Consider the following 27,457-nt stretch of genomic DNA (forward strand, 5'->3'; position numbering starts at 1 on the left):
GCAATACGTGCTGTTGCCCTGCCGTTCTGGAAGGGGCACAAGCACACCAAATCACACAATCGCTACACATTTATTATAACACATTGGTTATAATTTGGTGGAACACTAGGCCAAATCTAACAACAATTCTTAATTTGCCCCAGGTTATTCTGTGGGGCCCCACTGGATGCAAGGGCATCCAGTCCAGAAATAATGTCTTTACTACGTACTGTTGCACAGACCCAAAGCTTTGTCTTGCTGAAGATGGCCACCTGGTACCCCCTTATTCAAATGCACAGGCTGTCTTTGAAGCATGTTATGAAAGCAGAAGAGATTAGGAAAATGGTATTATTTGCAAGCAAACTGAACGACAGTATCAAATCTGGTGGGGTAACGCTGTGCAGTCAATTGAAACCAAGACTTAATAACTTCTGTGTTGAGGAAGGGAGAGAGAGAGAGTGTATTCTTCTTAGCTGGCAGTAAACTTCCCTGCCTATATTTTTGGGCTGCTACAGTTTCAGTCTTTTTTCAAAAAGTAATATCAAGCTCCAGTTCCATTATACTGTTTGTGATCTCTTCGTCAGTCTCTTGGAGTCTCTTGGAGCTCTGGTGTCTGTGCTGGATCAAGCCTTAATCACCACTTCTTGCAGTAAACAGCTGCTGCTTTTCTCTGTACCGGTGTGCTGCTACCTAAGGTGCCTGTCAGTCAAGGGCAGTTACATGCTATAGCTCCCAGTGTAGTGAATTACTGATGCTGAAGAGAGGAGATCCTGCTGCTCTCCCCTGCTCTGTTCCTCCCTCTTCAGGCTACATAGTTCTGGCTGTCCTCTCCACTGTCTCTAGGACTCATCTAGCTGTCCAGTGACCTGACTCAACTTGGCAGGACTAAAATAACCTCAGAGCAAACCAAAGAATAGCTTTTTGCTGCTTAGTGAGTTGAATTGGCTTTATTGTACAGCCAGAGCATCAGAAGTTACACAAGAGAGGAGCTGAGGCTGTGTGGTTGGGAATGGGGATACGGGCAAGGAAAAGGGAGAAGGAAAGTGGAGGAGCAGGACCATTGCATCCTAAGGCAACCAGCTGTTAAATCTCCTCTGCTACACATCTGGCTATACTCACAGCATCTCAGCACCTCTCTCTCTCTTTCTCTCTCCCTAGGCTTCCTTATGCCATGCCCATGGAGTAACAGTGATCTGCTGTTGCCATTTTACAGGAGAAGGCACAGAGACAACCAGTGGGTCTCCCAGTGCTACGCAGATTAGCTGAAGCATGGCAAGGAATTGGAGTCAGGTATCACAAACCAGAGGTGAGTGTCTGGACCGCTGGCCATTCCTTATTACCAGAAGGTGCAACTGATCTTTCTTCCTCCCTCTTTATTCCTGCTTTTATATGGTAACTGTACTTCTGCTTATGAGCATACAGGGGTATTTTAATACTGCACTGCAAAGGCAGAGGTTTGGTATCCTTCTTCTGTCCTTTTATCCGTGAACTATTGCAAATAATCTGCTAGCTAGGGATTAAGTTAGCTGGCCAGTTAGCTGCCAGAATCTGCTAATTTCTAAGCTGAATGTACTAGCACTTGGATTTCAAAGTGCAAAACCATGTTCAGCATATTCATATCCAGGAGTGCTTCTAATTAGAGTTTTTATTAAATTTTTCTTTGTAATCAGGATTGGTAACATGAAAATACATTATGCCTTTTGAAAGCCTCAAGCTAACATGCACCAAAGATTAGCTTGTTTCTACGTAATAATCATGTGACAGTCACTGTGCAGCCTGTACATGACACTCAGGGATATGTTTAAAAGCAGTGTAATCAGTTTTCAGTCTGGTCTTTCACTTTGCATGCTTTTAGAGTAAGTCAGACAGAAATATTCTACTCACAGGTCTTGCTGAGATCTCTTTATGCACTTGTAAAATCTTTTAGTAGCATGGTACAAAGGCAGAAAACAGCTTATACAGCATCTTGAACATAAAGTAATGCACTGGAGCTGAAAGCTTCTGAATGATGACATATTGATTACATTTCATATTAGTCCCAAATATTTTTTTTACTGACTGCATTTCGCTCAGTGAACCTAACCTCTTCCGCTTGTGGAGTTTGTGGAGACAGACTGCGCTTTCCTTGTTCATATTTCGTGAGTATGTTTGCAGTATGGAATACTTGGTATCCACAATACAAGGTGCGCTATTTAGCTGTGATTAGTTGCTTAAGTCATTTGTTATTATTTCCATTACCTAATTGGGTGAGAAGAATTTATAATTAGCAGGGTGAGTGTGGCTTTCTGAATAAGGCAGTAATTTGCGGGATGTGATTTAGCAGGGAAGTAGAATTAGGACATTTTCCCTTTTCTTAATTATACAGGTCTTGTCCATAGAATCAATCCTAGAAAATTAAGTTACTCTTAATACTTTGGGAAGAGAACATATTAATTTTAAATACTGTATTCTATTTAAAAAAGAATGCAACTGTGCTTTTGATATTAACTGTGAGAAATACTGTCAGTACAGAGTTTGGTTTATGTCAGTCTGTATACAACATGTGTATTGTGTCTATTATGTACTTAGATATCTTTGATCTGAGGGCTGTGGCTCTCCTAGTCACCCTTCAGTTTGAACCTGTAATCAGTGATATAGCTGTAGGCAGAGGCTAAAGGTTTGGTACAGGGTTCTAGTTAAAGCCAATCCTTGCTGTTAAGGCAGCTTTTCTGTACTACTTACGTGGTACATGTGCTGAAATGAATTAGGAATTTTGTCAGATAGGAGCCAGGAGCTTATTCCTACTTCCACATTTGGTAGGACTGGAAGCCTTTATAGGGATACATTTAATGTTAAAGTCAGGGTAATGATGAGAGTCAGGACTGGTTGGAGACCTCAGCTTCTGCTGAATCTATGTGGGAATATTATACTCTGGTTAGGAGCATCATCCTTAAATCTGGGCAGATCAGTGTCAATCAGGTAGTTTTAAAAATAAGCTCAAGCTTCAGCATTGGGTTGATTTTAGTAAGCATAGTCTCTGGCAACTCAAGTTTTAGTTCAATCTGTATTTGGCTTTCAAATTGCATTTTGAACTCTGGCCAGCAGAAATGAGAGTCTGAGATTGGACTCAAAAGTGACAGGGCAGTGCGTCTAGCCTCGCACTGGTTAGTGATGAGTATGAGCGTTTGAGTAGTGCTTGCAGGGCAGTCTTGACCTCTGATGGGCTTATACAGAAATGGTAAGTTAGATGTTGAGGTGAATTACCTTCAGGGGCTGCTTGTTACTCTTCATGGACTACACAGAGAGACTAGTGTGATCTGGCTTCCAACTCAGATGTCTGTGTTAAATACCTACTGCTAGATGGGATGAATCAGGTCTTTTTTGCATGTTGGTAGTAGCACTAATGAGGATCAATTGCTTGAATTTTCAGCACATCAGTAGCAATCTGGTACTACTCTGGAATTTACTCAGATTATTTTGATCAGTGGTTGCTCTCCTTGTCAGTTATTTTGAATAACATTTTGAATCCTTTTGACAAATATGGAAATACTGTGAAAATGGGGAAGCTGGAGCCAAGGTAGGTGAGTTCATTCCAGCTTTGTTCAGGCTTGATCTAAGTCTGAAGAAAGTGCCTTTCCACAAGATGTTGGGTGGAGGCACCCCAGGTTCTCGAGCTCAGCCAGTCTGGCTATTTCCTTTGGAAAATGTTATTTCTTTTATACTGCTGTTCAGGCCAACTTTATGCTTGCTTCTCCTTTCTAACAGATGTACAGATTCACCTGGTTCCTATACATTTGGTAGAGTTTTCCAATAAGTTCAGTGGGTGTGAAATAGTCAATAAGCAATACCTATCGTGCCTTTCATCTTTCATCTGCAAACTCTCTGAAGTCAGCCACCTCTCCCTTGTACAGAAGAGGAAATTGTAGTTGTGAAGAGGCTTGAACAGGAATTGAATCTTGCTTCTCTGAGGGTTGGGCTTGGCACAGAATTCATTAATCTGCAGCTCTGGCTCAGGCAGGCATTTTCCTCGCTCTTTCCTCCTCCTTTCCCTTCCTCCTCTTGGCTGCTTGTCCTTGTCTGGCTCTCCCTCCACCATGCTAGCACAGTTGTGAGTAGGACTGCAGAATAAGTTGGACTGGGGAGCCATTCCAGCTAAAAAAATGATTATTATATTGGAGGTACAGATTATATTTCAGCTGAATCACTTCCTTAGGAGACTACATAAATGTTTGTGCTGGGAGGGCACTGCAAGAACCAGGACTGGAGGTGAAGTAGGAACGACTTCAGCTGGTAAAAGTATCATGGTTGCCAAAGCCTCAGTCCCAGGAAAGTGCTCTGAGACCAAGGGCAAACCTGATCAAGTGACCTGATACAGTGCTGGCAGTGGACCTGCTTTGGTCTGGGGATTGGACTAGGTGAGCTCCAGAGGTTCCTTCCAGCCTCAGTTGTTCTGTGGTTCTATGATTCGAACTTGAATCCTGTTTCAGGCATCCTTTGACTCTGTCATGCTGTTGCACACATTTCTTCAAGAGCACGAATCAAAGCTAAGATCTCTCTGTCCAACAGAGATAGAGGCCCTCTGACGATCTGATATGCTCAACATAGTAAAAGCCAGATCACATCCACCCAGTTTTTGTTTAGTAAGAAGAAAGCTGTCACAACTTTTCTTTATTCTTTTCTGCTTTGTCCTAAATAAGAATTCCAAACGTGGCACTGCGTAAAGACTATTGTATTTTGATTTGTTACAGCTTAATTGTAAATTATGTGAAAGCTGAAAGAATGATGTCTAGGTAGAAATACTAGACAATGCCGTACCTGCACCACTGTCAAACTCTCTGTGATACCCATGCTACTGAGCCTGTTCTTCCATAGCCAGTGACGAAGCAGGCAGTGCCTTCTGTGGTGCAGGACTATCCTGAAAGCCATCTATCATCTCTCAGCATCAGGGCCACCATGTGTTGGTAGTAGATTGATTAGCTATGTTGAATATATACCTCTGTTTCCTTCTTCGCTGCCGTGATGCTGGTGTTGAGAGCAATGTTCCCTTCTAGGTGCCTGGCCTCAGGCGCAAAATGCAGAGGGAGTGAAAGACAGGGTAGCCCCCACTCTAGCTGCAGTAATGCAGATACCGAAGAGAGTGCTGAAGTCCGCAGTTTCCACCTGTCTGAGGTGTCCCCTCTGGTATTCCAGCTCTGTCAGCCCCTGCTACTTTCCAATGAGATAATATTGAAAAAGACCACAGCATACTGTACAAAGAGATCCAAGGCCAGAGAGAGTACTGTGTCCAGTGCTCAGAGTGATGTAGCTCACTTAATTAGCAGCCTGCACAATTTCAATTAAAAAAAAAAAATATTTTTAATATGCATGAAAGTATAGGTGGGAGACCTAATTCTAAAGTTTTGCTATGTTTAGGTGAGAATCAACTCCAGCTATGCAAATGAAACCAGAATAAACAGTTCCAAGCTGACAAATGTATCCAAGTGGGTATTTGTAAGAAATGGTGCAAGCAAATACAGCTCCACTTGTTTGACATCTAGAATGGGATTCATTGATGGATTCAATGGTGAGGAATAAATACTTTGCATTGCGTGAGTCATCCCATTCTAAGGTAGATACATAAATTAATTCAGATGAGTTGTACTCTAGAAGAGCTTCTCCACAGTAAAAAGGTTGTCTAGACGGCTAGCTCAGTTTTGCGTGTTTACATTAAAGGCATCAAAAGTTTTAGTGAGATGAATCTCATCCCTGGTTTACTACAGTCCTCACTTGTGTCCAGGTTTAACATGGGGATCTGAGAGCCTCATCCTATTACTAACGTGAACATGTTTAGCTCTATCTGGATCTGATCTGTACTGAAGAGAGGGGCTTGTGGTGAAGAAGGAAAGAAGCATACCGACATGCAGAGCCATGGCCAGAGCCAGGCCAAGGGGGACATCGACCACGCAGGGGCTTCATGCAGGGTGTCACAACTTGGGGAGCATCCAGCCAGGGTGATGTGTAAGGGCATGCTGGTAGCTGTTGCTGCCCAGACACGGGGCCTGCAGGTCCCCGGTGGCAACTAGCAGGAGCGTGAAAGGCAGGAAGAAGCACCACAGTAGGATGGTCTGGGAGAGGGATGCTCCCAAATCTTCTTGTGACAGCTCTGCCTGCATTTCTTGCCTGCCAGCAAGCATTGAGTGTGACACAGGGAGAGCCACGTAAGTTGCATTCCTTACAAGCCGACAGCAAATTATTATCTGCAGCATGTGAGGGATATTTTAGAGAAACTGTACTTCAGAGAAGTATAGCGGAGGGTCAGGACCTCTTGGGCTTCTCATTCCCTGGTGGCAGACCTGATCCCAGCTGAGATCTCAAGCCAGATGGCCTTTTTCTCCATGCCAACACAGCTGTTCATAGCACCATGTGAGAGACTGGACTGGGAAACTGATGCCACTGAAATATAATGTGTTCTTTATTATTTTGCTGTGTGGTTTGCTGCCTTATGTGGCTCTGCTGCCGGATGTCTGTGGTGAAGTTCACACAGCAACCCTTGCTCAGAGCTGCTTTTTAAAGGCTCACATAGTTTATTGCATAGTCTCTCAGATTTCTGTTTATGTCCTGTCAAGCAGCTCTTGCTAGTGACACCAGTCTTTACACATGTCCCTGCTTACCCTTCGGCCGGTCCTCGGAGAAGATCGTACGTAACGGCCAGTCCCTGTCTCCTTTGAGTGTGGTGGGTCAGGCTGTAGCCACAGCACCTTTACTTGTTGTCAGCGACCTCACTGGCGAGACAAATCAATCCTGAAGGAGGGCTTGCTCTTTTAAAGGAAGTCAGTGAGCCTTTGCACATTACAGGTTGGCATGATAGGTATTGGTTATTTGAACTAGAGAGGGCAAAATCCCTTGGGCCTGTTGCCCAGACTTTATGAGTTTATTTAGGGATTGCTGACAGCTTGCTGTCCCCAGCTCTGTGCCTCACCCTGGACGTGCAAGGTGCCTCTGAGTCAGCTGCTGCATCACCTCGGTTTACATCATGGTTACGGTCTGTGGTATAATAGGGCTGATTCATGTTGATTCATCGGCAGCTCAAATGTCCATACGGTCTGCACTAGGCAGAAGGCTGGGGCATTTTTTTATCCTTTTGTCCTGTCTATCTAAGGCATTCCTACTCTTCACCACAGCCCTTAGCCAGGCTTCAATATGGGTAGATTCGCTGTTCTGCAGAGCACTACTAGAAATTCTTCCTTCTTCCCCCAGCACCCTTCTTTCAACAGGCTTTCTTTGGTCTTCACTTCAGTTGCAGAAAAGTAGCGTGCGATGGGTCCTCCTCGCTGTGCTGCTAACCTGTGCATGTCTGCAGGGTGCTGCCCTCTTCAGTTCTTGATGGCCCATTGAGGCAAATACTTGAGAATTTTCCTTCCCTTGCCTTTCTTTTCCCCTCACTCAACAGGGTGCTAACCTCTTCTTGTCCCTTTGAACCATTCATGCAGAACTGGGGAACGCTATGACATAACAATGTTAAAAATATCGCAAAATGTTCCTGCATTTTCTACGCAGCAGCTGCAGACAAAGCTCACAAAATGCTGTGGTGTTATGTACCGCAGGGGAAATATTGCCTGTTGTATGCTGGCTGCTTCCTTGCTACTGAGAAAGCTCCTTTCTGACCCACTGGCGTTCTCTGCAGGGTGCAGATACCCTAATGTCACCCCACCGCTTTCCTCCTTCACCTACGCTCAGCCTTTCGTTCCCATCCCCGCTTCATCCCTCTGGCTCTACCTTTGTGACTGTATGCCAGGCAGCGGACTGAACCCTATCGCTGAAATGATCAAAGCTGAAAGGAACTTTATTTCTGAGCGTTATTTTTACTCCTGATGGCTGTAGTGATATAGTCAGCAGCACAGCACCATCGTGCAGTTATCAGGCAGTGCCTGGCAGACAAAGCGGCTCTGCCGGACAGGAATCTCTCTGGTGGCTTTGCCTTGCAGAAGATAAAGTTTTGTGGAACTGCTCCTGCCTGACAGGGCTCTGCCAAAGGGGCTTCAGTGTAATAAGAGTGGAGGATCCAGAGGATCTGCTCAGCGAGGTCTTAAGGAGGTGGTGGGGCAGGGTGAGAAGAACAGGAAGAAAGATGGAAATTAAGGTATGAAAACTCAGTGGGCCCAGACAAGACTGGGAGTGCTGTCAGAATGGAGATAGGGTTAGAGAATGTTTTACTGGGGAGAGAGCAAGCTGAGCATCAAATCAAGGAGAGGGGTGTTGAAGGGAGGTGTAATGTCTTTTACTAGACAGATGTAGCTAGAAAAAGCTCAGACACAGTTCTAAGTGCACTGACTTTTCAGTGACATGGAGGTGGGCTTCTGTGCCTGAAAATCTGTCTGGTTTTTCCCCCCAAATACACAATTTAATAAAACCCAGGACCTGTCCTTACAAATGGTACCTTGGTTATGTCCTGAGACCATCACAGCTCCAACAGCCACACTATTACAGCCAGAAGTAGAGACAGAATGAAATTTGGGGAACTGGCAGTTGAATTGGAGGAGAAGTTCAAGGCAGCTCTTCTTTCCGGCTTTCCCAAGGATATGTTAAAAACAAACCTCTGACTTCCTTACACAGTCTCTGCCCAGCCGTAGATTTTACATTCTCTAGGGTCCCTAGAGTTCAAACCCATTTAATGTCTAAAAATGCTCGCCCATTTGTTACATAGCCAAGTCCTGCTCGGCTTTCTCCAGAAATAGCAGAGCTACCCAAATAGCAGAGATGACCAGGATCAGTCCCTTCCTGTTATCTTTGTGCACAGTTTCCCCCGATCTTTGCTGGATAAACTGCCTCAAGCTAAATATGTCCATCAGCGTATGTGTCAGAGCTCTATTCCCAAGTTCGCCTCGGCACAGACACTGCGGGAAGGAAGTCCCCTAGCATATGATAACACACTGCCTTCGAGTTTCTGGTTCAGTGAAGGGTAAGCGATGGTATACGATTTCAGGGAAGACTGCTGATTTGCAGTCCCTTCAGAAAATTGTAACGTTCCCTTACACACTACCCTTAGTCTGAATACATTAAGCCCACTGGCGAAAAGATAGCCACAATTTAAGTTAATTGTACAGTTGCTGGAAACAATAAAAGAAGAGAGTTCTCTTTGTAGTCAGTTCTCCCACTCATGGGATCAGCTAGTTTCGTATCCTCACTGTCTCACACCACAAACCAGTAGGGAGAAAACAGTAATTCTTGACTCTCTTTTTTTGAAGTGGAGGAGGCAAAGGAAGGACATTTTTGTATTCTGTACAGCTTTATTCAGCAGCAAGCTTGCATTTAACTGCAATTTTCAGTGTCTCACAAAAGATTATCACACCTATCCTGAGAAATATCAGCAGTGGAGCTGTCACTTTATTGTGAAGAAAGAAAATGAGACAAAAAGAAATGAAATTGAGGGAATTCGTGTCAGGACTTCCTGGCTGTAGTTTCAGGCTTACTTTATTAGAAACTGTTAAATGGGGAGGTGAGCTGTTTTCAAAAAGCTTTTTTGATAAAATGCAATCAAATAGTAATGCTTCCAGACTTTTTCCTCCCATTTACAATACAGGGCTGTGGAACAGGTAACAAGGCAGTATTCTGTCTCATCAGTCCTCAAATCTGGAGAAAGTGAGAGGAGGAGAGATAGGCTGTTTGCCTATGAAGTGCTACCAGTTGACTCCAAAGGGTCTCTGAGCTTGTTGTTGATAGGAGAAAGCTCTTCTTCAGGTGTAAGGACACTGTCTCGGAGATTATGGTCTTGGCCTCAAATGCAGGCAACAATTAGATATCGCTGTGCAAAGAACTTTTCCCTGGGCATGCAGGAGGAACATTCAGTAGCTCTGTGCTTGTGTACTCCCCAAAACAGGGGTTTCTGTGTGCTTTCTGGGGACAAATGCTGGTGAAAGCAAATGCCAGACCATGGCACCACATTAAGGCCAGCAGAGCTGCTTAAAAAAGCAGACTGTTCCTCCTTTCTTTTCTCAGTCAGTTATTCCTGTGCTTACAGAAACCTCCTTACAATTGCAGCACAAGCATTTGTATGACCTTGTGGGGAACTATATTGGAAAAAATTGCATATTTTTTTCCCTAGGGGCTGTTTTTCAGCTGGATCAGTTCCCTGATCTGGTTCACCATGTAGCCACACAAATATTTATGATGGCACAGTACAACAGATGATCTGGGAGAAGATGTGGGAGTGGGAGAAAGCGGGGACTGCTTTATTGGCAATTGTGTTCACTTAAAAGAATACCAAACTGTAGCTTAAAGAAGAAAGGAATAGCAGTGGGATGACACATCTGAGAAGGGAGTTGAGGCATGTGCATTATTCCCCAGAAATGAAAACATAGCTTCAGATGTCAAATGGTACAATTACAGGGGTGAAGATCAGCTACCACAGCCGTTTCCAAATGATGCAGTCTGCAGGCAGGGAGATTTTCAGTATTTCAGCATTCTGAAACTTCGCTTTGAGGGAGCTGGGATGCAGAAGATGCAGATGGTGGGTCCAAACAGCTGCGAAAGCAGTGGATCTGCATGTGGATGACCCTCCACCTCCATGTGATCTGCAAGATCTGAAATGAGATCCTATGTGAGATTGTTTTGGATAAATACGCTGGTGTCTGTGTGTTTGTGTGTGTGCATGTGTACAGGCTGGGATTCTGTGAGGGGCTCTTATGTGGTTTTCTTCTCTTGAAGGTGCTTGTTGTGGGTTTCTTTTGAAAAGGGTTGTCACCAGAAGGAGAATGTAACGCACAGATTTATTTACCACTATTTCCTTACTAAGCTGTGCTACTTGCAGCAGCCTTCTGGGCCCTGCACACTGCGGTGACACAATATCCTGGGCAAGTCCTCACAGAAAGATGATGTGGGGCTCCCTCTCACACGTTGCCAGTGTTCACCCTGACTTCTGTCACCTGGCACTTGGGCTTGCCTGGCTTTGGGACAAGTGCCCTGTCTGTACCTGCCAATACCCCCCAAAACTGACTTTGCTGGGTCTTTGATGGGCTCTGGCATTTGCTTTAATATGTCTGGGGTTTATGCCAAACCATCCTAGTTCCAGTGCATCCAGGTGGAAGGGAAAGAAACTGAATAACCATTGTTTTCTGCTTCGCGAGGCTCTACTGCATTTTATAAAACCCTTCAGAGATAATTCCCAGTCCAGAAGGGAGCTCACAACATGCTTCACCATTATTAAGCTAATGCAGTTGCCAAGTCTATTTGGAGGCTTACAGCTACATATGTGCTGATACGCTTTTCTGGACAAAGGTCCAGAAATGCTGGGCTGTGTCTCTGCTGCAGTCTCAAGCACCAGTTCGTATCTGCTCTTTTTCTCCAGGACCCAAGGTATAACTTAGAAACATCCAAGCTAATTTGGAACGTGTTATCTCCACTGCCTACAGCAGTCTAGCTAGGGGAGCAAAGAGTTCACCGAAAATTTCCTGTCAGAAAAGCAAGGTAAATCAGGCAGCGCTGAGCTCCATGGTGCTGCAGGTTTATGGCTGTCCCTTCCCCAAAGGACCAAAGTTTGGGTCTTTTCAAACGGCACAGTATTTTTGGGGCTGTCATATCATTACATTGTGATGGTCTGTGCTTCTCGCATACTACTGAGATAAGTATCCCCTGTTTACACCTGCCTACCTGCCTTTTAAAAGATTTTCTACCCCACTATTGCATATAGTCTCATAGTTGTACATGAGGTAAGATAAGGGCTTTTCTGCTCTATAGTCTGTGTTGCAGGAGGATGGACTATGTGCAACTACTTTGATTCTAGACTAAATGCCAAGTCTGATTTAGCATGGCACTTCTTGTATTAGCATTCCCGGGGACACATGAACCAGTTCCTTTCAGAAATGTTTTTTAATGAATGAAGTTCTGAATATCCAAGTGACTCTTCATTATTCACTGGTACTTTATTTCAGTAGATGCAGTTTCTGTCAGTATCTCCCTAGCTTTTAAGTGAATGATGTTATTATACCTCCACTTCTTCAGAGGCTCTCAGGATCTGTGGTGAGATCAAAGATGTCAACCGCCCTGTGATCTTCATTAAAAGGGAAAGACAACAGGGAGAGGGTTGGCTCAGGCAGTGCAAAGATCTTTTAATATCTTTGCCTCTTCAGACCATGATAATGGAGCAATGATTCTCACTCGGTTAAAGGATGCAGGGTAAGAAGCAGACCAGCGCTGGAATCGGACAATTTGGTAGTTCCCTTCTTTTGTGCGTGGGGAAGGTCCTTTCCAGAGCATTACAAATTCTTTGTTGCCCCTGCATTTAACAACATTCTAGGGATCCTGATGGGAAGGAACGACCTTGGGAGTGGGTTTACAGTTCCAGCTGCTGCAAATTTAAGGACAGGATTGCTGGGCTTATAAAGCTATGAGTGAAAAGGAAGTAAAAATATTATCTTCATCAATTCCAGGAGCAGAAAGACTGAGAACATTTTTCTTAGTAATTCTGCACCTCTGCAGAACAGTGTCAGGGCCCTGAGGGCACCCCCAGCCCTGGCTGCCCGCCCTGCCTACAGCCCAGGACCCCGTTTCATTCATTTCATCTTGGTCCTTGCCCCAGTGATGCTCCAGCAGGGCCGGTCTCCAGCTCCCCACAGCCCTGCCCGTGGGTCCAGTTCCCCATCCCCAGGGAGGTGCCCAGTGCCCGGGGCTGGGGCTGCTTTGGGTGCCCCCATGTGTCCCCCCCGGCAGCCCTGTTCTGGGCTCTGCCCTGCCACCTCCCATGGGGGCCCCCCAGCACCCCATCCCTTGTGGGGCACTGGTGGTCGGGTCGCTTTTGCTGGAATTCAGCCAGTGCCTTTCCGAGGGCTTTTTCCTGGTGCTTTCTCAGATATGTGAATACATCTGAGTTGAGTAAAAATGTTCTTATCTATTATTCAATAATCTCTTCATCTTTCACCTTGCTGCTGGGTTGCTTTGTAAAACTTTAACAATAAGCTCATTTGATTGAAGTGGAGATAAGGAGTCAGCTCATATGTGTAGATTTTTGCTGGAGAACAGTTTGTGAGACCCATGTGTATTTGGTCTGTCTGCTCGTTTCAAGACCTATAGACACTACTGTAAGAAGAGGGTGCTTGTTTGTTTCCACAGACATTTCGAGTACGTAACATAAGACAAACATGTTCTTTAACCTTTATTTAAAAATATCTATTGCAAAAGGACTGAGCTCAACTCTAATACCCAGGAATAGCAAATGAGCTGTTCACTAATGTGAAGCAATGCTCTAAACAGAGTATTTTCACGACCGTATTTTTTTCATTTAAATGATTTTTTTTCATCAGTGTCAGAATGTTCGGTGAATATATTTGACAATATTCCCTTAAAGAGTTTATGACAGCCACATGTTCGAGGCTGGAAGAGGGGGAGGAAGAAGGGGGGAGTTACCTAATATGAGAAGGAAGAGCAGATTGCAACAACCACCTGCCCCTGTTATCCCGTTTTGGCTATTACAACACAGTTCTGGTTTTGGAAATACACGGTTTCTTTTTTTGCTCCTGAAAAAAAAAAAAAAAGGGAGTGCATTTTTCAATGTAATTGTGAGAAGGAACTGTCGTTCTCCAGCCTGTGCAACCTGTGTGTGCACTGTGCGCAGGCAGCGTGAGAATGTCCATCTCACGAAGATACTTGTTCAGGAGTGATAAGAGAAGCCTGACTCTAATCCTGGGCATGGTTGTATGTACGCTCTGAAACATTAGGAAATTTCACTAGGAAGTATCTGAGTGGTTGCCCTAGTACAGAGAGGTGGGTACCTGTCACCTGCTGCTGCTTTTGCCACGGAGGTGGTAGATGCGATAGCAGTGGCTTCTCCACGCTTGCCAAAGAATCTCTTTCATTTAAGATGTGTCTCCAGGTTTCCTGTGTAAGCAGGACTGAAAAGTAAACCATCTGTTTCTCAGTACTTCCCTGAATCACAATCCTGAAGGAAGGGAGGCTTAAAAGCATTTAAAAAAAAAAAGTCTTGTTAATTAAAAATTAATTTAAAATATCTTATTAAGCCTCTTTGGCCTTAACTATACTGAGAAAATATACTGATTTAGCTCATAACTTGCACAAAACACAGTTGTGTTTTAATAATGTCAGCTTGTCACAAATTTTTGCCCTTGCTTATTCCAAGGACAAAATGAAGTTTAACATTGGGATAGTTAGAAAACATTTTACCTCATACATTTTAACGCTGCATTTTCCCTGTATAGTGTCAAGCTTAGTTATTCTAATTTTATCTTTAGTAATGGGTTCCTAATTTTATTGTTGTGGCTGTTGTTCCCTCAGGGCATTTGGAAATGAGATTCAGCATTTAAAAAAAACCTTAGCTGTAACAGATTTTTAATAATGAAATCAATGAAAAGAGTATTTCTGACTATAAATCCTGAATACTTTAATGATGATACATGAAGAGTTGCTACTCTTTGTTCAGTGCTGAGTTTTCCAGCCCTGCTGCATTTAACCGCTTTTTTGTCCCGGGGATATTCTGCGCAGATCTGGAAATCTCCATTCAGAAGGGCCGGTGGTTGACGTGTTTTCCACCAAAGCATTCGTCAGAGGTGGTAGCGTCCACAGGAAACCTTTCAAAACACAAGAGGACTGTGTAGCCAGTGCGGTGTTGTGGCATTATGACCAAGAAGCTGTTTTAGTTTTGAAGCAACAGCAGACGTTTTCTCTGAGATAGAAGTAGGTGCAATTTTTCATTCACTTATATGGAAAAGTTGGCTACTCCAGATCTGGAAGGAGCATGTATATGGCTAGGTAGGACTCCGGGAATTTTCAGCAGCTGCTCTTCTTCACCTGTGTACAAAGGTGATCGGTATCTTGCTATCTCTCAGGAGATGGGCTTTTCTCCTGGGGAAACTCTTCTCTGGGTTTCCTCACTGACTGCAGCTTGTCTGCTCTGCCCTGTGCCTCCCCAGCATTTTTATCTGAACCGTTCAGGGCATCTGGAGCTAAAAGGAAAGCTCTGGAGTAAGTGCTTTGGGATGGCTGGATGCTCACTTCGCCTGATGGCCGCAGCATCAGCAGAGAAGAATCAGCAAAGGTGTCAGTGGGACCCACACTTGCAGGCTTCTTGATTTACATGTCTGTAGATTACTCAAATAGGATAATGTGTTTAAAAAAGGATTATCTTGCTGGGTCTTGTTTGCCAAATATCAGCTTGGAGCAAGTTTTTACAGCTGAGATACAATAGCCTGATAGCAATGTTTATGGTAGAAATTCTGCCAGCTATTTAAAGCCAGCAACACACTGGCCACTTAGTCACTGGAAGACTGTGTTGTCAAAACGACTCTTTCTTTTGCAAATGGCAATATGTTTGGGGAATATTGCTTGGTGCTTCGAGGAGCAAAGGCTCCACGCTGCTTAGTGGTTAGCCAAGCAGCCTCGGTCCCCACGCAGCTCTGCCAGTAACAATAACGGCTGGTGCTTACGCAGCGCTTTTCACCTTCAGACTGGTTCACGGAGCGGGTGGCACCCACTCCTCACAAGCCAGCGGTTGCTGCCAGCTGCAGAGCGGCGAGGAAGGTCGGCGGTGGTACGTGGGACGCATGCTGCCTGCCACGGCCACATGTTGCTTGAAGAAAAATCAACATGTGCCCTAAGCCAGGACACGCAGCACATCCCAGCTCAGGCACTCGCCAGGGCTACCGCATCGTGCCTGCCTGGAGACAGGGCTCCTCTATCAGGTTAAATAGACAAGGATCTCTTTATTAGGATATTTTTGATGAGAAACATGCCCATGAAGCACCAGGGCACTATGGCTTCCTGAACTCTTTTGACTACCCTCTGTGTCACTGTGTGTGGGGGTTTTGTTCCTCTTAGGGCAAATGCTTTTTGATCCCGATCTCATTTCCCAGACTTGGAGCACTCCTGGGTAAAGAATACCAAATATGCAAAGTTATATAGTGTTTCTACGGTGGTGTTACTGAGTACCATTCGATGCCCTTGTGCAAAAAAAGTTATGACGCGGCAAGCTCATGACAGGGGACTTTGCCCTCGTGGAACTGCAGGATAACTTTTCTGCGGATATGCCCTTGGGAGATACTCAGAAACGACGGTCTCACGCGTTGGTATGGACAAAAGCTACCTAGAATTTGGATAAGAAGGAAAATGTATTTGCTGAGCCATTCTTGGTAATGCAACAGCTTGTACAGTAATGTATTTGTTGTCATTGGCCTGATTTCAGCAGCAGGGTATGTTCAGCTCATATTCAATCATATAAAAAACCATGAAAACTGACATTGTGATCCAAGACCACTGAGCTTCAGCTTACTTGATACATTGCCTGTTTTCAGTTAGGCACAATTTGAAGAAAATTGTTGCCAGTTGTGTTTCATTAGTGCACCAAAAAAAGGGCTGCATTTTTGTTTTCCAGAAAGTTGCTGAATCACATCACTGTGCAGAATATGTTCCTCAAATGGCCTCTCTCTAATGATGCAAGAAAAAAAAAAAAGGCAAACCTGTATCAAAAGATGAAACATGTTATATGGGTTAGCTGAGGAAAAGTAATATTAACTTTTTTTAATGCCTCATGCTGCAGTGTCTGGGAATTGAAGGGCATAGAGCGTTCCTTTTCTCTTTTACTGCTGCATGACTTGTGCTTAACTATTTATGTTGCAGTCCTAAGACCTGCTCTCGCTCCCCAAGAGACAAACACTAAAGTATTATTAGACCTTAGCGTGTGGGGGGAAGAGGTCTTAGTGTAATTTTAATGTATAAATATTGTATGCTTTATGCCAGTTCTTAGATTTTTACAGAAAAGTAAGTTAGCTGGTGCACACTCTGGTGGCCAGTCTTTCTACAAAGAGAACTCACAGGTACAAAATGGTAAATAAGACGTGTATTTGCCATGTATTGCGCACCATTTTTTCATTTGTAATTGTTTTTAAGTTGAGAATACATACACTACTCAGTCAAGCATCTTATGAAAGTCATTGCTCCCAAACAGGTATTTTTTACTTGCTAGTCTTTTGATCTCAAAGGCTGAATCTGGGTTTGTTTGATGAGGTCCAGTTTCTGTTAAACTTTTTTGGTCATAGCTCCCTATCTGTTTCAAAAAGAAAAAGAATAAGAAAATGAAAAAAAATCTTATCCCCTCTTTTGTTGGACTATAATAAACACGGTAAGGCAAATGCTCCTGGTACAGATTTGTGTCATGCTCAGCAAATGCAATTCTGACTAGGCCAGGCCTTCTGACCTTTCCAGTTGTACAAATAACTACCAGTTTTCTGGACCTACAATACAGGTATACATGGGTTAAAGATTTTTAGAAATTTTTGTGTATGCACATGTAAATTGGAATAAACATAATGTTCAATTCAGGCACATAGCCTCTACTGACAATAACAAACTCTTTGATATTTCTGCATATTCTGTCTTCTGAATGCAGTTTTAGCATTGGTTCTGCTTAATACTGCTTCTCTTACGTTGTCTGTGACATACAGTTATGCATTTTCTAGTTATTCTTTTTGTTCAACAGGAAATGCTAGGCTTTTCTTGCTGCATTCTTCCCTTACTTCTAGGCAGTGCTCTACTACTTCGGCTGTAGGTGTTGGAAGATGAAATTCTGCTCAATTTCCAATCCAGGAAATCTCCATCCTGCAGAGAAGAGGCTGAAGTGCCGGGACACCCCAGCAACTGCAGAAGGGGGAAAACACAGAGATTCTTGACTCCTTGTAGGGCTCAAAGTGTGAGCGTGAAGAAGAGGGAAGGAGGAAAAGACGGCAGATGTGGATCTGCAGCCCTCTCGCCCATGCCCTGAGAGGCAGGTGCTGCTGCTGCTGCTCCCCCTGTTTGCAGGGTAACTGCTCTGGCCCTTGGGACTGCTCCCTAAGACATTTTCATCCTCTACCTTTGTCTCTCCTTTCTCTCAGGGTCATCACTTAAGGTTGAAAACGCCTGTCACTCAGGAAAAGAAGGCGACCTGCTCCCTCTATAGGCTTTCCTGGTTGTTGCTATCATGAACCGACCATCCAGGCGATCAGAGCTGCATGCAGGCTTTGAAGGCTGGCAAAAACTCTGAAGTGAGACATATTTTGCATTTCTTTTAAATTTAGAGATGATTTTTGTGTGTGTATATGTATATTTGTGTGTATGCGTGTGTGTGTTTGTGTATATATATATACACATTCTCTAACACCTATGTATATAGCTACTTCTTCTGCAGAAGTCACGTATGGAGCAATTTTTACTGTTTAGTTTTATTCTTTTTTAAACCAATGCATGATCCTTTTGTGTGTGAACTTTCTGTTTGTTAATGGTTTATGATAACACCCTCCTGACTGCATTCTACCTTTATTAGTGGAAGAGATACCATCTGAGCCAGCAGTTCCGTGAAGCCAGGCACGCTTCCTCGCCAGTGCCTGCTATCCCGACGGCTTTTCTCTCCTCCCCGTCCCAGGGCCCTGCCTCCTCAGCTGCACCAGCACTGCGGTTTCTGGCATCGTTCTGGTAAGAAAAGCAACCTGTATTAAGAACAACCCTGTAAATAAAAAAGATTCTTTGTAACTTGGATCAGCTCAGTGACCTGATTTACAGCACAGCCCCAACAACAGTTGCAGAGCAGCCTGAGTGTGAAGAAGCAGCCGGAGGCAAGGCAGGGATGGGAGACAGACGTTCCCAAGCTGGCCTGGCGGCTGAAGTCCCCCTTTGAGAAGCTGCATCTGCCAGCGTACCTTTGCTCTGGCACAGATATCAGAGGGCATTCCCCTGCAGTGCCTGAAATAACACTTTAGGGAAGAACTGACACATCGCTGAGTTATATATTAACCATTATAGATGACCTTTCAGAGAGTGGCAGAGTAACAGTCTCACTGAATTACTGATAAAGAAAAATGGCACTTTTTCCATTATGCAGAGCACAGGTATTAAGTCCTAGGAAAAGACTGCCCAGCTCTTTCCACTAAATTATAGTGTTTTCAGTTCTTCCATACTTTCTTAAACATGAATAAATTGTTCAGATGTTTTCAATGCTAAATAAATGCCTCTGGCTGTTTCTTGTGGAGAGTGGAGGGGAGAAGGCAGGAAATGTTTTAGCTAGAACGATGCAGCCATTTCGAAGGAAGTGTCAGAAGAGCAACATACAAGTTTGCCTGAGTTACAGAAAAAAATAATCCCAACAGTCATTCAGGACTGTGCTCACTTTTCCTTTCCAAGGTCTGACCTTGCTCTGTGTTCAGCATTATCAGAGATCTGCTGCAATGAAGTTTATGTACTTATGTCACTTAGGACACAAATGAATTGCTTTAACTTAAGCTTAAAAGCAAAACCCTGCCAGACATGACAAATATGAGTATTATATATCACCATTTAAATGACTAATGATTTATTTCTCTTTGAAGCTTCTGGTGAAAGCTGAACCATAATGGTGAAAGAAAAAATAATCTAAGTTACCTTACACCTCACATATGGAATTGATAATGCTCTGGTTTTTTATGGAATAAATTGCTCTTCAATGGTTATATACATAATGAGGATGATTTCGTTTGGTGTCCAATGTGTGCTGTGCATATATTCAGGAGATTTAAACTTTTTGACTGAAGATGAGATTTTCACAGAGGGTCCTTCTTTTGATCAATATATTCCACTATTTAATGAAAAGAAATGCTGGCTGTGTTTAAATTCAATTGTTTGGTTTTCAAGAGACATTTTTTTGACCTTCAAAACCACAAAAAAATCCTTGTTTTAGACTGAAATATCATCTTTTTGAATTGCAAAAAAAAAAAAAATCTTAATTTTTTTTCCAAAGAACTTCTTACTTCAGTAGTATATATTTGCTTCAAGTTGTATGTTTGGAATTTTATTGTATGGAATTTATGTAGCTAAGGCTTTAAGCACCCTTACTTAATTAATAATATAAACCAAAATCCCTGTGGTCTTTCTATCAGGAACTCAGCTAAACAGGCACTTACAGAGACTCTTTTCCACTCCATCATTATGGGAAGCATACTCTGCACTTGACAAGGTGAAATAAGAAGGGGTTCAGGTAATGAAAGGCTCGTAATAAATACCAGCCAGCACAGGAGAGCTGAGGGTAGGCCACGTTCAGGGCAGGATATTGCTGGAATGCGTTTGGGGAGGGAAAGACTGACAGGGGTTTCTTATCCACCCCTTAGAGCTGCTACCGCTTCACGTGGGTCAGGGTTGTCCTGGGATGTGGAGGCTGCATCTCCTTTCATCCCACCCAGACCTCTTCAAGAAGAGAGAGGTATGAGTAACAGAGAAGAAGATAAATCATTTTGCTTAAATAGCTGGTGCTGTGGCAGCCAAGGAGGCAACCTGTGACAGAGGAGGAGAGGTGAAAGGCAGAAAGGGGTAGCCAGGATTAGGTCAAAAGAAAGACTAAGCAAAAGCAGAGAGAGAAACAGTGAGACAAAGGCTTAGCCCAGGGATGTGTGATGCAGTGTTTCTGTGAAATTGGTAGAATCCAGGACATAAGTATGCTTGGAGTAGCGTGGTGGTTATGTTTGGATGCAAGGGCATTGTATGTATACTAGCATTGCAGATACTGAACATCTTTAAACTGGTGCCAGAGGTCTGTCACATATGTCAATTTTGGAATTGCTGCCAGTTTTCTGAGTACAGCGTGTCCAAACGATTATTACGTGAGACTGCGGTTAGAAGCATGCAAAATGAGTTGCATGGAAGTTATACTTGTGTCTGATATTTGGGCTCTGAGAAAAGGGGACAGAGATGTAGGTCTTGCATGTGACAGTTCTGATCATCTTTTCAGAAAAAAATTGCTTTCTACTTGCCCATAAATTAAACTTGTGTCATGATGAAAAGACAGCAACATTAATTTCCACTTGTTGGAAATGTTTTGGATGCAGTCGTTGGCAACATCAGTTCTCCTCACCAGAAAGAAGACTGTAAGAAATCCCAGCTTTACCTTTCAGATGGTTATGCCATCACGCTACGGTATTGCACCACCAGGGCGTTGCAAAGAATGCCTTAAAATGCGGAGCTACCCAAATCTAAAAAGGCTTGGGAGCGGCATATTCTTTACTGTACGCATGACTTCATCTTAAAAGAAAGGTTATCATTAGCAAACTTAAGATGATGGGAAGTTGGGAGGAGTTGTTATAAATTTCATTTCAGCAACAATATGGTTCAAATAAGAAAAAATACATTATTGTCATCATCCTCTTTGCCAGTTCTACCTATAACTGTTCTTTTTTATTTTAGAAGAGGCAATCATCACAAAAATCAGGATGAACAGATTTTCCACATATGTGCCAGGGCAACATCAGAAAGTGGTGTGCAGAGCAGCTGGTATTGCTATTCAGGCTGCTCAGCAGGGCCATGAAGATCATGCTCTGGGCTGGATGCAGGCGCCTGTGACTGCAGGGCAGAGGAGGGAGCTGCCAGCAGCTGCCAGCAGCCAGCTCTGGTGTGAGACTTATGCAAAATATGACTAAAACAATGTCACTGCTGAATACAGAATTCCCCCATTTCTTTCTTGCTTTAATGAGAAGAGCACTGCAGATGTGGGGACAGGGACAAAAGTAGCCAGTATTTCCTCTCCTCTCTTTCTACATGTTAATCAGCTGTGGTCATGGGGCACTGGCTAATCCCTCTGGCTGCTGAACTGAGAAAAGAAGATGCTTCTCTTCCAAGTAACTAATGAATCACCCCTTTTAGTTCAGAACATGCATGACTGCATTGTTAAAAGCAGTCTTAATCACTCACTGAAAAAAATGATATCGATCATTTCTCCCTTTTAGTTCTTAACTGGAAGCCTCAGGAGTTTTGACTCACAGCCTGTGCGCTGCAGCAAGCCCAGAAAGACTTCAGTAGATTTTTAGCTAGTTGTAGGACCCCCTGCATCTTATTCTTCCCATCTTCCTAGTATGGCTATGATTTGGAAAAATGATATATTTGTTGGTTTCATACCTTTTTAGGAATCACTGTTCTGCAGATGGATTTGGTCTGAACTTTACACCAAAGCTCAAAGAAGAGAAGCATTTTTGGTAGGCAACTGCCTTCTAGCAGAGGATAGAGCAAAACAACTCCTGGGCTGTAGAAATCCACCCTCCATTTTGCCTTTAGCTCTGTAGTGGTGTTGGACAAGCTGCACATACAGCAGTTCACCCTGGTTTACGAGCATAGGACTGTGTGTAACAGTACAGTGGAATAGGGAAAAAGAAGTAATATGAGTAAATTTGAAGGTTTTTGACAGCTTCTTGGAAAGAGGGTGAATGGGTCTGAGGTGAGAAATAAATCCTGTCATTGACTAGGAATTGCCAAAGGCAGAGCAAAGTGAATAGGTAAAAAGTTTTCAATGTGACATAGGAAAAAATGTATCTGTAGTTGTTTCAAATGTAGACAGATATACTGATAGAGGTACTTGTGTATTAATTGCATTAAAAGTACTAGACTGAAAGATTGTTACCAGAGCTGAAGGGTCAAGTTTGCAACTGGTGGAGAATGCCAAAGTTAAGAGAGCCTGTACCCCCTTAAATCACTCCTTCTGTGTACGTGTGTATTATAACATGGCTGAATTTTGTTATTACATCCAACTTATTTAATTGGATTAGGCTGTCAACTTGTTAATTTCTCCACAGATGCAAAAGAAGCTATGGGGCCTCCATGGAGGAGGATGTGTAAGGACAGTTCTGTTAGTGAGTGATTGAAGTACATTTGCTGTTATCAATGCTTTCTGTTATTTCCCCTAAATAGGCCTTTTCGTTCACTCCTTGTGGAGACCTTCCCCACATGTTCCCCCAGTTCTGATAGTACATGACGTTGCCGGTCAGCAGGTCCTCTGCTGTCCCACCACAGCCTTCCTTAGCTGCTGGAAAATGGCGTTAGCATCTGTTGCGAGCAGACACTTAGGAGGCAGGGGGAAGAGGGGAGAAAAGGCACCCAATGAACTAGCGATTGCTTGTGTAACAATTGTGTAATGATGCTAAAAACACATGCATTAAAAAAGTTCGTCATGTTTGAATGTAGCTGAGAGCAAAGGGGATGTAAAACAACGCTGACATGCTGAGCGGTCAGGGTGGAGGGAGGAAAACTATTTGCCAGGAGATGCCTGAATGCTGAACATGACACGTCCTCGCCTACACTGTCTGCTAAGCTGAGGTTGGTGACATGACATCTCAGTGATTTGTTGGGTGCTGTTCAACCATCACAGCTTTTTGTAACAGAAGGCGTAATATCCTCAGTCTCCTGAAGTCTGCAGCAAACAGGTCTCTTCAAAGAGACTGAGTTCATCTACAGTGGCTAATGACCTTTTCTTTCCTCAGCAGGCCTTTCTGGCAGCTCAAGCTCCATTCTTGGGGGGAAAGGACAGAAAACACTCCTTCCAGGACTGGTTCAACACAGGATTAGGATCCGCTTGCACACTGCCCAGATGCAGTTAGGTATTTTTTATTTGCTGCTGTGAAACATCAACCATAAAAATACATGTAGTCTACTCATTAAATGCAAATTGCTAACGACAGTGGGCATAAACAACAAAAGAAATAATCTGCAGATGAATGGTATACTACAACATGCTTCAAAAAGGCACTAGTAATCATCATGTGATCTGCCCTTTGAGCTGTGCTGGCAGAGGTGGAAGGGTGGGATGGCCCAGGGATCCTCTGCTTTAGCAGGGACTGCTGGGACACATTTGCTCCATCAGATGATAATAGTTTTCTTTCAGCATCTTTGCCCAGCATTGGATGACTGGATTTTTGTTTCTTGGGCTGCCATTGCTGCAAAAAGCATTGCCATCAGCTGTAGGTTTTAGAAATATCCTTTGGTATATGGAAAGGCAATGGGATTTATTTTGTGACAGAGTCTCACTCCTCTGGTGGGTTGCTTGATGGACGTGGTCACTTGATGGAGGCATGCTGCCATGGGGGACAGCTCCTGGGATCTGCCCCTGTGTCAGCCCAGCTCTTGGAGAAAGGTGTAAACCACTGTGGAGGAAGCAGATGTTCCCAGTCGTGTCACAAAGAAAGAACAGACAGAAACATATTTGGGAAGAAGGGTTTGCTGGTTTTGGCTGGGGTAGAGTTAATTTTCTTCACAGTAGCTACTATGGGGCTATGTTTTGGCTTTGTGCTGGAAACAGTGCTGATAACCCAGGGATGTTTTTGTTTCTGCTGGGCAGTGCTCACACAGAGCCAAGGCCTTTTCTGCTTCTCCCCGCACCCCAGCAGCGAGCAGGCTGGGGGGGCACAAGGAGTTGGGAGGGGACAGAGCTGACCCCAGCTGACCAAAGGGATATTCCAGACTGTATGATGTCATACTCAGCATACAAAACTGGGGGAAGAAGAAGGAAGGGGGGGGACATTCAGAGTGATGGCGTTTGTCTTCCCAAGTGACCGCTTTGCGTGATGGAGCCCTGCTGTCCTGGAGATGGCTGAACACCTGCCTGCCCGTGGGAAGGGGCGGATGGATTCCTGGTTTTGCTTTGCTTGCATGTGTGGCTTTTGCTTTGCCTATTAAACTGTCTTTATCTGAACCCACGAGTTTTCTCTTTTGCTCTTCTGATTCTCTCCCCCATCCAGCCAGGGGGGGAATGAGTGAGCGGCTGTGTGGGGCTTAGTTGCCAGCTGGGGTTAGACCATGACAAAGGGCGTGCTAAAGATCCTAGCAGATCTGCATTTGGTGGGTTCAAGGGAGGATTCAGTGAGAGCAGAGATGAAGAAGGAGCCTTGCTGGGGAGCCTAGCTCTGGAGCAAAGCAGAGAAGCCCCTGAGGCTTCCCCAGCCACCACAGGCTGTCGGGGGGGTTCAGGTTTTATGTGATGACGCTACGGATGCAGAGGAGTATAACTCATAGAGCCGCAAATCCCAGCCATCCTCTGCACTAAAGAGTCAGTGAGAAACGCTAAGTAGTAACTGTACAAAGTTCTAGCCTTTACATAGTTTTGTCTCGGTAGGAAATAACCTGGCCCTTGACAACGAAAAAGGGACAGACCTGTTATAATCATCTGGAAATGTTTTCGTGATGCAGAGATGTTAAGAGTAGCCAAGCACTTGTTCTTTGTAAGTAGGGTAGCAGACATCAGGAAACCAACTTCTTTAATAACAAGCTGCAATTTGAATTCCTTACTGCAACTTCAGTTTAAAATCTCTTTAATACTCTTAAAATCTCTTTCAGGTTAGTAACCTCATTCAGCATCAATTTCTGGTCACACCCGAGAGTACCTTTTAATACTTGCTGTTTGTTACATTTGTAAAAATAGGACTTAAACATCAATGGGTCCTTTATAAACATAAGACTCTTGGATCACTTCAGTAAATTACTTATTAAAACTAATTGCCCATCACTTCACAAACCTACTTTCTCTTTCAGGGCCCTTCCTTGCAAACCCCCAGTGAGACTGAGATAGCTCCCAATCTAGTATCCCAATATTTAATGTATAAGATTGTGACTCTCAATGCATTTTTTTTTTTTTTTTTCCTCCTAGATCCCACATATATCTATAGGCAGGCACAGGTCTGCTTGCGAGACCTCAGAGCACAGCCTTTGCATTGTGCACCTGGCGGATTCACTCTGGTTCCCACACTCAACCAAGTCTACTGCTGTGGCCTCACACACCTCTCTGACAGGTACACATACACGTTATCTGCCTTTCCGTGTCAATAGAGTCCCAAGCTGTGTTTCTACCGAACAGGGACCCCAGTCCTTAATGGGAATCAAAAGTCAGGATGAGCAGAAAAGCCCTGCCCAGTCATGAACCGTGTGTAATGGTTCTTCTCTTTCCTTAGTCTAGACTGGAATACAGATTTCAGTGCCTCACTGAGGTCAGCAGTAAAACTCCCGCTGTCTGCCAGGGAGCCAAGAGTCCAGCCTTCGATACCTGACACCTATTGGGAGACTTCTTTGAATGCCTTGAAATGAAACACTGTGAATGCCTGCCCATTTCTTTTTCTGCCTTGGGCCAGGCTATAAAATGAATATCCTGTACAAATTGGCTGTGGACATCATGTTACTGGGCAGCTGAGAAATGATGCAGCAGTAGAGGACCCTCATCTCCTTCCTAAAGATAAATGACATTTTTAACCTCACATTTTTGCAATTACACTGTCAGGTTCTGTGATTATGCTACGTAGGCTTAAAAAGGAAGGATTTTTATACAAATCAGAATTGTCCAATTGCCTACCAAAAAAAGCTTTATTATTCACTATGGGAAATCTCTATATTTGATCATAAATGCCTAATATGAATAAAATATGCCAACTTCAAAGAGTACACCTGATTTTCCATTTCTTGCTCATCCAAATCACCTGGCAAACTCATCAAGAGATTTTGGTGCACTGAACACATATTCTAGCCAAGTAGATAAACCACCACTGAGACATTTTGCAGGTTGGATGGTTTTAATTGGTTTTGTAATCTTCAATCTTAAAAAGATTTTTTTCTTTAGAAGATGCTTTTTCTTGCATATTTGGTTCAAAACCTTTTTGAGGCAGAGATGGCCCATGCTATAGGCTTCTACAATGTGTAATATCCAGTTTTGGAGGAGCCATTTCCGTATCATTATAATGCCAAGCTGGAAATAAGGAGTGAATGCTTATTTTCTGAGCATATGCATCATTGGCATTGCTATTACCATTACAGCTAACAGCCATCTAAGACAAGACAGGTATAGGGGCCAGGCTGTGGTTACATGGCTTGGTAAATCTGGCTTCAGAGTACTTAACAGTGGATCAGAAAAGTTACTAGCACAAATAGTAAAACTGCAGGTCTGGTGCAAACATCCTACCTAACAAAATGCTTTAGCATTGTTTTAAAGCAGTAACTTTCTTCCGGCCAGCTTTATAAAGGATTTGATGGGGGATTTTTTGCTTCCAGTCAACTTACAGTCAACAGAAAGTATAAAACTGCTTTAACACTACATCCCACACTCTTGTTAGTTCAGAAGATGCAGAAATACAGTGGTGCATGCGTATTTGATCCAGATTAAAATTGTATTGTCAGTTGACCCAGTAATGCATGTAGCTGGCATTAATGAAAGGGAAGTCCCAGCTGTTGAAGAGTTGATTCTTGAGAACCACATGTAGCATTTCATCATCCCACAGGAAATGCATTTGTTACTTTTTGCTTCATTGACTCCCAGTGCCTCTTTGCCCTAGGCTTTGGTATAGACATTTTATTTTCCATTTATAAATTAGCATTTTCTTTGTTTACAAACTTTATCTAGTATTTTATGAAATTACAAATCTTACCTGCTCTGTACCAGGAAAGGACGATGATGAATGAAAGGTCCCACTCATTATTCCTTTAGTGTGAACATTTTAACTTAAAAAAAAAAAAAAAAAAAGCTTAACTGAGAGAGATTTTTAATCCTCCTTTGCTTATACCCAAGATTCTTTCTCATGTCTAAATCATTACTACAATTGCTACGTAGACAGGTTTGGCTAGTACTGCAAGAAAATTAAGGGCTGGCCAGCCAGGCATTTAGCAGTGTAATACTGTACAGCTTAAAAACAGCATTTTAGATCTGAGATTCAGTAAACTTCTAACACTAAAATACAAATCTGGAAGACTTTGAGAAGTTAAGTTTATAATAACAGATGCC

General features: G+C 43.4%; 1 long non-coding RNA gene across 1 annotated transcript; it reads left to right on the plus strand.

Annotated features, from left to right (window-relative positions):
- Window positions 1–1,203: 1,203 nt before the first annotated feature.
- Window positions 1,204–25,480, plus strand: LOC128135644 (uncharacterized). The gene is made up of 5 exons (XR_008233186.1): window positions 1,204–1,285; window positions 17,811–17,960; window positions 18,239–18,387; window positions 23,184–23,295; window positions 25,343–25,480. It is a non-coding gene; the product is annotated as an uncharacterized LOC128135644 (long non-coding RNA).
- Window positions 25,481–27,457: the final 1,977 nt, after the last annotated feature.

The sequence above is a fragment of the Harpia harpyja genome, chromosome 23, assembly GCF_026419915.1.
Source record: "Harpia harpyja isolate bHarHar1 chromosome 23, bHarHar1 primary haplotype, whole genome shotgun sequence".
In the NCBI taxonomy this organism is placed as follows: domain Eukaryota; kingdom Metazoa; phylum Chordata; class Aves; order Accipitriformes; family Accipitridae; genus Harpia; species Harpia harpyja.